Below are 14,700 nucleotides of genomic sequence, written 5' to 3' on the forward strand. Positions count from 1 at the left end.
AGTGTTTGTGTATGTGTGTGTGTGTATTAGCGAGTATGTGTGTGTATATGTGATCATGTGTAAGTGTGTTTGTGCATGCGTGTGTGTGTGTGTGTGTGAGAGTGTGTGCAAGTGTGAGTGTGTATGTTAGTGTGTATATGTGATTATGTGTGTCAGGGTCATGTGTGAGCGTTTGTGTATGTGTTTGTGTGTATTAGCTAGTATGTGTGTGTATATGTGATCATGTGTGTTTTTGCATGTGTGTGTATATGTTAGTGTGTATATGTGATTATGTGTTTTAGTGTTGTGTGAGTATTTGGGTATATGTGTGAGTGTGTGCATATGTGATCATGTGTAAAAGTGTGTGTTTGTGTGTGTATTTTAGTGCGTATATGTGATTATGTGTGTCAGTGTCATGTGTGAGTGTGTGTGTGTGTGTGTATGAGCAAGAATGTGTATGTATATGTGATCATGTGTAAGTGTGTTTGTGCATGCATGTGTGTGTGAGAGTGTGTGCAAGTGTGAGTGTCTGTGTGTGTGTATGTTAGTGTGTATATGCGATTATGTGTGTCAGTGTTGTGTTTGTGTGAGAGTGAGCAACTGTGTGTGTGTCAGTATATGTTTGTGTATATATGTCAGTGTGTGTGTAAGAGTGTTTCAGTGTGTTTGTGTTTATATGTATGTAGGTGTTTATGAATGTGTGTTTGTGTGTGTTATAGCATGTATGTATGTGTGTGACAGAAAGACACTTCTGTACTCCTTTACCTGTGTGTGTGTGTGTGTGTGTGTGTGTGTGTTTGTGAAATTATGTGTAAAAGAGTGTTTGTGCGTGTGTGTGTGTATATGTTAGTGTGTATTTATATGGGATTGTGTCTCATTGTCATGTGTGAGTTTGTTTGTATGAGTTTGTGTGTGTATTAGCGAGTATGTGTATGTATATGTGATCATGTGTAAAAGTGTATGTTTGTGTGTGTGTGTGTGTGTGTATTAGCGAGTATGTGTTTGTATATGTGATCATGTGTAAAAGTGTATGTTTGTGTGTGTGTGTGTGTGTGTGTGTGTGTGTGTATTAGCGAGTATGTGTATGTATATGTGATCATGTGTAAAAGTGTATGTTTGTGTGTGTGTGTGTGTGTGTGTGTGTGTATTAGCGAGTATGTGTATGTATATGTGATCATGTGTAAAAGTGTATGTTTGTGTGTGTGTGTGTGTGTGTGTGTGTGTGTATTAGCGAGTATGTGTATGTATATGTGATCATGTGTAAAAGTGTATGTTTGTGTGTGTGTGTGTGTGTGTATTAGCGAGTATGTGTATGTATATGTGATCATGTGTAAAAGTGTATGTTTGTGTGTGTGTGTGTGTGTGTGTGTATTAGCGAGTATGTGTATGTATATGTGATCATGTGTAAAAGTGTATGTTTGTGTGTGTGTGTGTGTGTGTGTGTGTGTGTGTGTGTGTGTATTAGCGAGTATGTGTATGTATATGTGATCATGTGTAAAAGTGTATGTTTGTGTGTGTGTGTGTGTGTGTGTGTGTATTAGCGAGTATGTGTATGTATATGTGATCATGTGTAAAAGTGTATGTTTGTGTGTGTGTGTGTGTGTGTGTGTGTGTGTGTGTATTAGCGAGTATGTGTATGTATATGTGATCATGTGTAAAAGTGTATGTTTGTGTGTGTGTGTGTGTGTGTGTGTGGTTGTATTAGCGAGTATGTGTAAAAGTGTGTTTGTGCGTGTGTGTGTGTGTATTAGCGAGTATGTGTATGTATATGTGATCATGTGTAAAAGTGTATGTTTGTGTGTGTGTGTGTGTGTGTGTGTGTGTGTGTGTATTAGCGAGTATGTGTATGTATATGTGATCATGTGTAAAAGTGTATGTTTGTGTGTGTGTGTGTGTGTGTGTGTGGTTGTATTAGCGAGTATGTGTAAAAGTGTGTTTGTGCGTGTGTGTGTGTGTATTAGCGAGTATGTGTATGTATATGTGATCATGTGTAAAAGTGTATGTTTGTGTGTGTGTGTGTGTGTGTGTGTGTGTGTGTATTAGCGAGTATGTGTATGTATATGTGATCATGTGTAAAAGTGTATGTTTGTGTGTGTGTGTGTGTGTGTATTAGCGAGTATGTGTTTGTATATGTGATCATGTGTAAAAGTGTATGTTTGTGTGTGTGTGTGTGTGTGTGTGTGTGTGTGTGTGTATTAGCGAGTATGTGTATGTATATGTGATCATGTGTAAAAGTGTATGTTTGTGTGTGTGTGTGTGTGTGTGTGTGTGTATTAGCGAGTATGTGTATGTATATGTGATCATGTGTAAAAGTGTATGTTTGTGTGTGTGTGTGTGTGTGTGTGTGTGTGTATTAGCGAGTATGTGTATGTATATGTGATCATGTGTAAAAGTGTATGTTTGTGTGTGTGTGTGTGTGTGTATTAGCGAGTATGTGTATGTATATGTGATCATGTGTAAAAGTGTATGTTTGTGTGTGTGTGTGTGTGTGTGTGTATTAGCGAGTATGTGTATGTATATGTGATCATGTGTAAAAGTGTATGTTTGTGTGTGTGTGTGTGTGTGTGTGTGTGTGTGTGTGTGTGTATTAGCGAGTATGTGTATGTATATGTGATCATGTGTAAAAGTGTATGTTTGTGTGTGTGTGTGTGTGTGTGTGTGTATTAGCGAGTATGTGTATGTATATGTGATCATGTGTAAAAGTGTATGTTTGTGTGTGTGTGTGTGTGTGTGTGTGTGTGTGTGTATTAGCGAGTATGTGTATGTATATGTGATCATGTGTAAAAGTGTATGTTTGTGTGTGTGTGTGTGTGTGTGTGTGGTTGTATTAGCGAGTATGTGTAAAAGTGTGTTTGTGCGTGTGTGTGTGTGTATTAGCGAGTATGTGTATGTATATGTGATCATGTGTAAAAGTGTATGTTTGTGTGTGTGTGTGTGTGTGTGTGTGTGTGTGTGTATTAGCGAGTATGTGTATGTATATGTGATCATGTGTAAAAGTGTATGTTTGTGTGTGTGTGTGTGTGTGTGTGTGGTTGTATTAGCGAGTATGTGTAAAAGTGTGTTTGTGCGTGTGTGTGTGTGTATTAGCGAGTATGTGTATGTATATGTGATCATGTGTAAAAGTGTATGTTTGTGTGTGTGTGTGTGTGTGTGTGTGTATTAGAGAGTATGTGTAAAAGTGTGTTTGTGCGTGTGTGTGTGTATTAGCGAGTATGTGTATGTATATGTGATCATGTGTAAAAGTGTATGTTTGTGTGTGTGTGTGTGTGTGTGTGTGTGTGTGTATTAGCGAGTATGTGTATGTATATGTGATCATGTGTAAAAGTGTATGTTTGTGTGTGTGTGTGTGTGTGTGTGTGTGTGTGTGTGTGTATTAGCGAGACGGGTATATTGTTCAAAGTGTGTTAAGTTAGCGGCTGTGTGATTTCTTTTAGGAAAAGCGTTTCGTCCGCGGGTGTAAATCTTGCCGCTTCTTATGGCGTCCTTAACCGCAGTTTTCAGCGTTGCAATTAGGCACATCACTTGAATTGTTTCACATTGGGCTCCTTCTGCGTTCACGACGGCAGTTACGACGGGTGTAGATGGTTAAATTTATTTGTTTAGTGCAGCATGTTTGCGCGTGGGAGCAATCGCCATGTTACTCCCAACGCATGCGCACACACACACACACACACTGACCGCTTTCTGCAGTGGTCTGGACTCGAGGTGAAGAACAGCAAGTGTGCAGTGTTTTATGAACGCCGATCCGGCGGCAACAGGTGGTACAGAGCCAAATATGACCATCCTCCTGTGTTCACAATCTCAGGAAATGCGATCAGAGTTTATGCCAGACATGAGACTTATAGTTACCTTGGACATAAATTTAACGTAGCTGGAGAATGGCAAGAACAACTGAATGAAATCTGCAATGAATATTTTAGCAGACTGGACAAAATAGATCGCTGTCCCCTACCAGCCTGTCTAAAACTTCAAGCAGTTCGTGAGATCGCTCTCTCCAAAATACAACATCTGTTTGCTAACGTACACATCTCAAAGAAAGCTTTACAGCAAATGAATGATAAGGCTGTGCAGCTGGCGCGAAAATGGCTATGTCTTAATACACACACGACAAGAAGTATTTTATTCACTAATAAAACAGAGGGCGGACTCGGGTTTCCCAATATCGAGTGGATCTACACAGCTACTAGGATAAACCATCTATTGCACATGTTGAACAGCGATGACCCGACAGTACAAAGGCTAGCCCGGAGCTCACTCCTTCTGGATCTGGGTAAACGCAAGGTGCCATATGCAGCTGAAGGAGAACCAAGTTTCTTAGGATTCAGAAAGAAACTCAATGGTAGGCTGGATACAGCGTCTGTGGGATTTGGAGTGCGCTCAGACTGGCCGGACCTGAATGACTTGTGCAGCAGCAATAACATACAGCTGAGCTGGAGGAACACGAGCGGACAGCAGGTGAAAGTCAGCGATGAGGCGATCATGGACATTGATAACACATCTGCTGAAGCAACTTTAGATAATGGTGGAGAAAAGAAGGAGCTGAAGGGCAGGACGTGCAGGTATGAGATTCTCCAGCACTTTTACACACAGCAGCGCAGTTACTGGACTCATCTGCGGCTGCAGGGCAAACTGGCCTGCCTGCAGAGCGCGGATCACACAGTCTCACACACTGCGCTACACAACCCCGCTATTGACCACACTATTCGTAAGTTTGTCATTAGAGCTCGTTTACAAACACTTCCTACAAAGTTTAATCTGTCCGTGTGGTACCCGAAACACCACGAGCCCTTTTGCTTATTACATAGCGATAGAACGGTGGAATCAACAGCGCACATAATGAACGGCTGCCCCGCGTTCAGAGGCATGTACATCACACGTCACGATCGCATTGTGAACATCACAGCTAAAGAGGTGGACAGAGTCAGTGTGCACAGTGCACTATACACTAACAAGACTGTACGAATGAACTGGTTTCCATCACTGAGCAGTAATGCACATGTTCTGAGTGCTGTCATTAGAGATTTTCCAAACACTCCTGATATTGTTGTTGTGAATGAAGTACTGAAAAACATTCTGATTATGGAAGTAGGCTGTTGTTTTGACTCATACATGGATCTGTGCTATTCAGAAAAAATGCTGAAATATCAACCATTAGTGAATGCTCTGAAAGTGTGTGGCTACAACACAAAGTTGGTGGTTTTAATTTACGGTAGCCTTGGGCATGTTCATAAACTGTGTGTGAGAGGACTACAAATTGCCGGACTCAGTAAAAAAAACTCTAAACAAATTGCAAAGTATTGTTCTGTATCTGCAATAATAGGCAGTCTTCATGTGTGGAGAAGACGATGCCATCTCTATCCTTAATCCATTTACTTAATAATGCACGTAGAATGGATTGAGTGTCTAGTGCCACGCAAAAGATCATCAATGGTTGCATGCTGCTTTTATTGTGAAACATTATGGGCTCCTTACGATTATTTGGATGCTGTGTTGTTTTAATAGTATTAGTCATTCCAAATAAAATGAATCAAATGTGTATTAGCGAGTATGTGTATGTATATGTGATCATGTGTAAAAGTGTATGTTTGTGTGTGTGTGTGTGTGTGTGTGTGTGTGTGTGTGTGTATTAGAGAGTATGTGTAAAAGTGTGTTTGTGCGTGTGTGTGTGTATTAGCGAGTATGTGTATGTATATGAAATCATGTGTAAAAGTGTGTGTATGTGTGCGTGTGTGTGTGTATTAGCGAGTATGTGTATGTATACAGTATGTGATCATGTGTAAAAGTGTATGTTTGTGTGTGTGTGTGTGTGTGTGTGTGTATTAGCGAGTATGTGTGTGTATATGTGATCATGTGTAAAAGTGTATGTTTGTGTGTGTGTGTATTAGCGAGTATGTGTATGTATACAGTATGTGATCATGTGTAAAAGTGTATGTTTGTGTGTGTGTGTGTGTGTGTGTGTGTGTATTAGCGAGTATGTGTGTGTATATGTGATCATGTGTAAAAGTGTGTGTATGTGTGCGTGTGTGTGTGTATTAGCGAGTATGTGTATGTATACAGTATGTGATCATGTGTAAGTGTATGTTTGTGTGTGTGTGTGTGTGTGTGTGTGTGTGTATTAGCGAGTATGTGTGTGTATATGTGATCATGTGTAAAAGTGTATGTTTGTGTGTGTGTGTATTAGCGAGTATGTGTATGTATACAGTATGTGATCATGTGTAAAAGTGTATGTTTGTGTGTGTGTTTGTGTGTGTATTAGCGAGTATGTGTGTGTATATGTGATCATGTGTAAAAGTGTGTTTGTGCATGTGTGTATGTTAGTGTGTATATGTGATTGTGTGTCAGTGTCGTGTGTCTTTGTGTGTGTGTTTGTATGTGTGAGAGTGAGCAAATGTGTGTTAGTATATGTTTTTGTTTATATGTCAGTGTGTGTGTTTCAGTGTGTATGAACTTGTGTGTGTGTGTGTGTTAGCATGTATGTGTATATTTGAGAGCATATTTGTGTGTGACAGACGCTTCTGTACTCCTTCACCTGTGTGTGTGTGTGTGTGTGTGTGAAGCTGAAAACACACTCGTTTGTTTTTGTGACAAGTGGGGACATTACATAGGTTTCCATTCATTTTATACTGTCCAAACCGTATATTATATTGCCCTCACCCCACCCCTAAACCCAACCATCACAGGAGACAGTGTGCAGCTTTACTCTCTGATCAAACTCATTCTGTGTGATTTATAAGCATTTTGAGAAATGAGGATGTCACCAGTGTGCTCATATTTCACCTGCTTTTTGTAATACCTGTGTCATACCCATGTCATTATACAGATTTGTGTCCTGATATGTCACAAAAACACGTACACACACACCTCTATGATCCAGCTTGATCTGCAGTGATTCTGCGTTCTGAACATCATTACATTTTCTATGAATATTTAATGAGGTGTCAGAATTATCCTAATTATGAGATTCTGCACTGTTCTCACAATCAAAGCGCTTCAGAGTGTGTGCGTGTGTGTGTGCCAGTGTTTTTAAAATGTTCATTATTATTAATGCTGCTTCTGAACAATGATCAATGTTGAGACTGAAGTTAATCAAGTCACATATTCTGATTTGATACACTCACGCTCAGCACTGTGTGTGTGTGTGATTTCTAGGTATAAGAAAAAGTTAAAGGCGCGAGTGTGTGTGATTTCTTTGTAAACGAGATGGCTAAAAAGGTGTGTGTGTGTGTGTGTGTGTGTGATTTGTAGCTATATAAACACAATTAAAGTGTGTGTGTGTTATTTCTAGGGACTATGAAAAAGGTGTGTGTGTGTGTGTGTGTGTGTGTGTGTGTGTGTGTGTGTGTGTGTGTGTGTGTGTGTGTGTGTGTGTGTGTGTGTGTGTGTGTGATTTGTAGAAGTATGAAAAGTTAAAAGTGATTTTCCAGGTACTATGAAAAAGCTGAAAGTGTGATGTATATGATGATTTAATGTCATAATAGTGTTAATAACTCATCTCTTATAACTGATTTATTTTCTCTTTGTCATGATGGCAGTAAATAATATTAGACTAGATATTCTTCAAGACACTTCTATACAGCTGAATGTGACATTTAAAGGCTTCACTAGGGTAATTAGGCAGGTCATGACATCAGTGGTTTCTTCTGTACAAAACTAAACCCTAAAATTAAAACATTTACCAAGGGGGTTACTAATATTGACCCATTGCTAATATTGAAAAACTGATTTTATTCCAGCCAAACTAAAATAAACTAGACTTTAACCAGAAGAACATTATTAGGAAATACAGTATAATGTCTCCACGCTGTTAAAGATCACTCAGGGAATATTTGAATAAGAATAAAAACGTCACAGAGGCGTCTAATTATGTCTTCAGCTGGACTGTATATGTGTGCTCTAATGAACATGTTTCTGGAGAGCTGCAGCGAGTGTGCATCCATCACTGTCAGCTCTTACATGAGGATTTCAGCTCCTGGAGTGTGTGATTCTGCTCTTAAAGTGTGTTAATTGAGAGTTTTCAGTGTGAGATGAGGGAATAATGGAGAATATCTTAATATCTGCTCTCCAGTGCATACTTAAGCAGTTGCAGAAGTGAAGCTGTTACTGTGAGAGAAGAACACTCCTGTAATCCACACAGAGAGCAGAGATTTACATAATCTGCATATCATCATCTGCTCTGTTAATAATACATGATGCAGATCTCTCTGCTGACAAACACAGAGATGAATAGTTTTCCACCTGAATATACATCTGTCCAGCCATCCATCCATCTATCTACTTATACATCCATCTACTTCATCTATCTATCTATCTATCTATCTATCTATCTATCTATCTATCTATCTATCTATCTATCTATCTATCTATCTATCTATCTATCTATCTATCTATCTATCTATCTATCTATCTATCTATCTATCTATCCATCCATCCATCCATCTGAATATACAGCCATCTACCTATATATTCATCCGTTCATTCATCCACTTCACCTGTTTCCATCCATCCATCTACTTTCATCTATCTTTTTATTCATCAATCAATTAATTTATCCATCCATCTACTTCATCCATCCATCAACCTATCCATTCATACATCTAACCATTCTAATATCTATCCATCCATCCATCTAACCATCTATCCATCCATCCATCCGCCCATCCATCTACTTTATACATCCATCCATCCATCTACTTCATCGAATCATCAGTCCATCCATCCATCTGAATATTTTTCCATTTGAGAATCCATCTAATTATCCATCTGATATACATCCATATATACATCTAAATATCAATTAACCCATCTATATATACATCCACCCATAAAAAACCTATCCATCCAAACACACATTCATCCATCCAAATATCTATTTATCTTTTTAATATCTATTTATCCATCCATCCAATTATCGATTTATCCATCCACACACACACACACATATATATATATATATATATATATATATATATATATATATATATATATATATATATATATATATATATATATCTGAAGAGTTCAGATTCAAAAACCTGTAAATGCGTCTGAAATAATGTTTAACAATGATCATGTTTATCAGGCTCCTGCGTGAAGGTTCAGTAAATTCACTTTCATGGTAAATAATAAGTTCTTTTCATGCTCTTCAAATTTAAATATCTCAACAAAAATAAAGGAGGCTGAGAATAAGGCTCATTTTCTATGAAAATGTCAGACGGCACTTAGAGGTTTTTGCATCTGAACTCTTCATATATATATATATATATATATATATATATATATATATATATATATATATATATATCCAGTTATCCAGTTATACATCTGCATCATCCAGTTATACATTGATCCATTCATCCATCCAACATCCAAATATCTATATACGGTTTCTATCACTCTATCCATCCATCAATCCATCCATCTGAATATTTTTCTATCTTAATATTCATAATCCATCCAAATATTCATCAATTCATACATCCAAATATGTATCTGTTTATCCATCTAGGAATATCTTTCCATCTAAATATCCATCCAAATATTCTACAATCCAAATATACATCTATCCATCCACCTATAGAAATATTTTCCATCCAAATATCCTATAATACAAATATAGATTCATCCAAAAGTACATCCATTTATTCAAAATACAAATCCATCTGTCCATCCAACCATCAATCCATCTGTCTATAGGATTATCTTACCATCTAAATATCCATCCAACTATACATTCATCACAACATTTAATCCATCCATCCATTTCAATATCTTTCCATCCATCCATCCATGTAACCATCCATCCATCTGTAGGAATATTTTTTCATCTAAATATCCTACAATCCAATTGTACATCTATGCAAATACACATCCATCTATTCATTTAAAGTATAAATCCATCCATTCATTTTAATATCTATCCCTCCATCTTACCATTCATCCATCCTCCTATCCAAATATTTATCCATCCATCCATCCATCCAACCATCTACTTAACCACCCACCCATCCATCCATCCTTCCATCCATCCTACCATCTAAACATCAATCTAACCATATATCCATCCATCCATCTAACCATCTATTCATTTAACCATCCATCTATCTAACCATCTAACCATCTAACCATCCATCTATCTAACCATCTATCCATCTAACCATCCATCTATCTAACCATCTATCCATCTAAACAACCATTTAACCATCTAACCATCCATCTATCTAACCATCTATCCATCTAACCAACCATCTATCTAACCATCTATCCATCTAACCATCCATCTATCTAACCATCTATCCATCTAACCAACCATTTAACCATCTAACCATCCATCTATCTAACCATCTATCCATCTAACCATCCATCTATCTAACCATCTATCCATCTAACCAACCATCTATCTAACCATCTATCCATCTAACCAACCATCTATCTAACCATCTATCCATCTAACCAACCATCTATCTAACCATCTATCCATCTAACCATCCATCTATCTAACCATCTATCCATCTAAACATCCATCTATCTAACCATCTATGCATCTAACCATCCATCTATCTAACCATCTATTCATCTAACCATCCATTTAACCATCTAACCATCCATCTAACCATCTAACCATCCATCTATCTAAACATCCATCTATCTAACCATCTATGCATCTAACCATCCATCCATCTAACCATCTATTCATTTAACCATCCATCTATCTAACCATCTATTCATCTAACCATCCATTTAACCATCTAACCATCCATCTATCTAACCATCTATCCATCTAACCATCCATCTATCTAACCATCTATCCATCTAACCATCCATCCATCTAACCATCTATTCATCTAACCATCCATCTATCTAACCATCTATCCATCTAACCATCCATCTATCTAACCATCTATCCATCTAACCAACCATCTATCTAACCATCTATCCATCTAACCAACCATCTATCTAACCATCTATCCATCTAACCATCCATCTATCTAACCATCTATCCATCTAACCATCCATCTATCTAACCATCTATCCATCTAACCAACCATCTATCTAACCATCAATTCATCTAACCATGCATTTAACCATCTAACCATCCATCTATCTAACCATCTATCCATCTAAACATCCATCCATCTAACCATCTATTCATTTAACCATCCATCTATCTAACCATCTATCCATCTAACCATCCATCTAACCATCTATCCATCTAACCAACCATTTATCTAACCATCTATCCATCTAACCATCCATCTATCCATCCAACCATATATCCATCTAACCATCCATCTATCTAATCATCTATCCATCTAACCATCCATCTAACCATCTATCCATCTAACCATCCATCTATCCATCTAATCATCTATCCATCTAACCATCCATCTATCCATCAAACTACCTAACCATCCATCCATCCATCCACTCATCTATCTTACCATCTATCCATTTAAGCATCCAACCATTCATTCATCTATTCATCCATCTATTCATCCATCCATCCAAATATCTATAAATCCTTCTTTCCATCCATCTAACCATCTATCCATCCACCCTAGAGTGTGAATTTGTCCTGTTTTTCAGTCAATCTTCCCACTTTGACAGGTATCTGATCCCCCTCTCTCTCTCCTCCAGAACTCCTCCTCTGATCTTCACTATAGTAAATGCTTTAGTTCTGGGCTTTTGTCTTTGTACCGTTTGTTTCATGAGGATGATTATTCCTGAACCAACAATCGCTGCTGACCCAGACACACTTGGTGAAATCAGATTTATAATGGTGCCCTCAGGACCGTCTCATGTTTGTGCGTCACTCATTCGCCATCAGACAGCATTCGGCCCTTTATGCCTCAAAGGCCACATCGATTTTTCTTATTCAAGATGCTCTAAAGTTGCAAAGCGCCAATTATCCCTCGCATCACTGCTGTAGATGCTCTCTGAATAAGATAAAACAACATCCAGGAAACCAGATTTCCAGTCATTACTCTTATAAAGTGCATTCTGCTGCTCCACTTACCATCTCACAAGAGCAATATATGTTGAATATATATCTAAAAATAGATGTAAATATTCCAAATGCATAAAATTCATCACTAAAAATGTTATCTTCACATTGCATGCCTAAATTTACGCTACCTGACAGAAGTCTTGTCATGAATCTCAGCTGTAAGCGCAGCACATAATAACATGACTTCTAGTTGACCGTGTGTAAAAGTGTCAGAAGGTGGATTTCTCTGCTGGATCATCTGTTGATCTGCATCCCAATCATCACCAATACTGCAGAAGACCTACTGGAACCAGCATGGACCAAAATTCTCACAGAAGTCAGTCAAGTTTGGTGAAGGAGAAATCATGGTTTGGGGGTCATTCAGTATGGGGGCGTGCGAGAGATCTGCAACATCAACAGCCTGAGGTATATCAAGACATCTGTGCTGCCCATTACATTACTAACCACAGGAGAGGGACAATTCTCCAGCAGGATAGCACTCCTGCTCATACTTCAGCCTCCACATCAAAGCTCCTGAAGGTCAAGCTGCTCCAGGATTGGCCAGCCCAGTCACCAGACATCAACATTATTGAGCTGGTGAAGGAGGCGGCGTTGAAGATGAACACAGAGACTCTTGATGAACTCTGGGAGTCCTGCAGGAAGGCTTTCTTCTTCATTCCAGATGACTTTATTAATCAGTGGTTTAAGTCATGTCAGCAGTGGCGTAGCAGACGGGCCTGCAGGGCACGTACCGCGGGAGGGCCCCTCATGATTAGGGGGCCCCGCGTCGTCACGATTTTCAATAATTGAAAATCCACCGGCAACCGCAATAATCAAACTCTTGGGAACAACTGTGGTCGGAACCAAAGTTCACAGGTCTGTGTTCTCTGAACACCTCTCAAGCGGTGGACTACTTCATTCTGATTGCTTGCTGCCAATGTTGCCAACTTAGCGACTTTGTCACAAGATTTAGCGACTTTTCAGACCCCCCTAGCGACAAATCTTGCGACTTTTTTGTGTGTTATTGGATATTTTTTAGACTTTCATTTGTCCATACTGTACCGTCCCTACTCTTCTCAACGAGCTGCGTGTGATGCCGCCAGCCCCTCCCCCGCCTCACAGCACTGACAGGCGGCCCAGTCAGTCCTCTACAGCAGCCTCTCCCACCAGCAGCCCGAGAGCAGATCACCCCTCTGCATACTGACAACAAATGACTTAGCACAGGCAGTGTGAAGGTATTTCCCTTGTACAGTCAAACCGATCTACTTCTCCTTTATTTTAACAATTTATTTGGACCGTTTATTCTTTTCTTGTTCACAATCACAGATATTTTAGTGACAGTTTCTGAACTTGTCTGAGTTTATTACATATGAGAGATTACTGCACATTCACTACACATCTATAATGACATGCTGTATTCAAACAGCAATACATTTAGTTAAATAAACATGCTTATATAAAGTGTAGTGCAATTATAAATACCCCTTTATTAACCATAGGCTGTTAAACAAACAGAAGCGGTAGAACGTGATGATGTCAGTAATATGCAAATTGGCGTATGACATACCCCCCCCCCTCTTCATCAGGGGGCCCCGTCATCGATCCCTGCAGGGGGGCCTCCGCATTTTGCGCTACGCCACTGCATGTCAGAGATGTATGGATGCAGTCCTCCAAGCTCATGATGGAGTCAGACACAATATTCATTCTGTCTCCACTGCAGCAGGACTTTATATTCTATACTGGACATTATTTCTGTTCAGTGATGAGACTTTAGTCTAAGCAGAGTCAGACCGCACTGTCCGAATGAAATCAGTCAACATCAAGACATGATCAGATTTTATTTTGGATAAATAAGTTTAATCTAGAGGCCTTTGTCTTTCATAGAAGACACTTCTGATCCCAAATCGTCAACTTATTATTTGTTGTTCCTAAAACTTGTATAGGTCACAAGACTTTTATCAGGTAGTTTAATGAAGTGCAGATTTTTTTGTGAGCACATTTCTAATGATAATAGTTTTAATAACTCATTTCTATTAGCTGATTTCTATTATCTTTGTCATGATGACAGCACATAATATTAGACTAGATATTCTTCAAGACACTAGTGTTCAGCTTAAAGTGACATGTAAAGGCTTCACTAGGGTAATTAGGGTAAAGTTAGGGTAATTAGGCAAGTCATTGTATAACAGTGGTTTGTTCTGGAGACAATCCAACACTAATATTACTGAAGGGGGCTAATAAGGGCCAGTTTATCCAAAAATGACAATTCTGCCATCATTTCCCCATCCTCTGAACCCTCTGTTAAACACTAATGAAGATAAACGCAAGAATGCTGCAATAAAAACAGACACGGGGCCTTATCATCAGTCACAAGGCTTGTTTGGCGTGATTTGTTGCTATTTTCAGACCAGTTCAACACTAATTTTCACAATTTGCACTGTGTGGTTTAAATAGCAAATCCATTTGCACCACTTTGTGTGCTCATGGGTGTGCTAAAGGAGGTGTGTTAAGGTGTATTGTTGGTGCGATGCTATTTTAAGCAACTGAAATAGACTGCACAGTTGACCAACTTAAAGCCTCTTTAAAGTCCAGCACAGCACGTTTAACTATACACCTATGCAGGTCTAAACGCTCACACACTGCTGAATACACACAGGATGAACAGCAAAACACATCTTTACAGATGAACACAATTAAAATGATCCAGAAATAATGATTTTCTACATCAATGTTACACA

At 38.7% G+C, this 14,700-nt stretch overlaps 2 protein-coding genes across 2 annotated transcripts in view; both read right to left on the reverse strand.

Moving 5' to 3' along the window:
- The window catches only part of pald1a (phosphatase domain containing paladin 1a), a 185,565-nt gene that overhangs the window by 140,075 nt on the left and 30,790 nt on the right, over positions 1-14,700 (reverse strand). The window lies entirely within an intron of this gene.
- ascc1 (activating signal cointegrator 1 complex subunit 1) overlaps positions 1-14,700 on the reverse strand; it is a 192,131-nt gene that overhangs the window by 28,724 nt on the left and 148,707 nt on the right. The gene's annotated exons all lie outside the window — the stretch shown is intronic.

Source organism: Danio rerio, chromosome 12, assembly GCF_049306965.1.
Source record: "Danio rerio strain Tuebingen ecotype United States chromosome 12, GRCz12tu, whole genome shotgun sequence".
In the NCBI taxonomy this organism is placed as follows: Eukaryota; Metazoa; Chordata; class Actinopteri; order Cypriniformes; family Danionidae; genus Danio; species Danio rerio.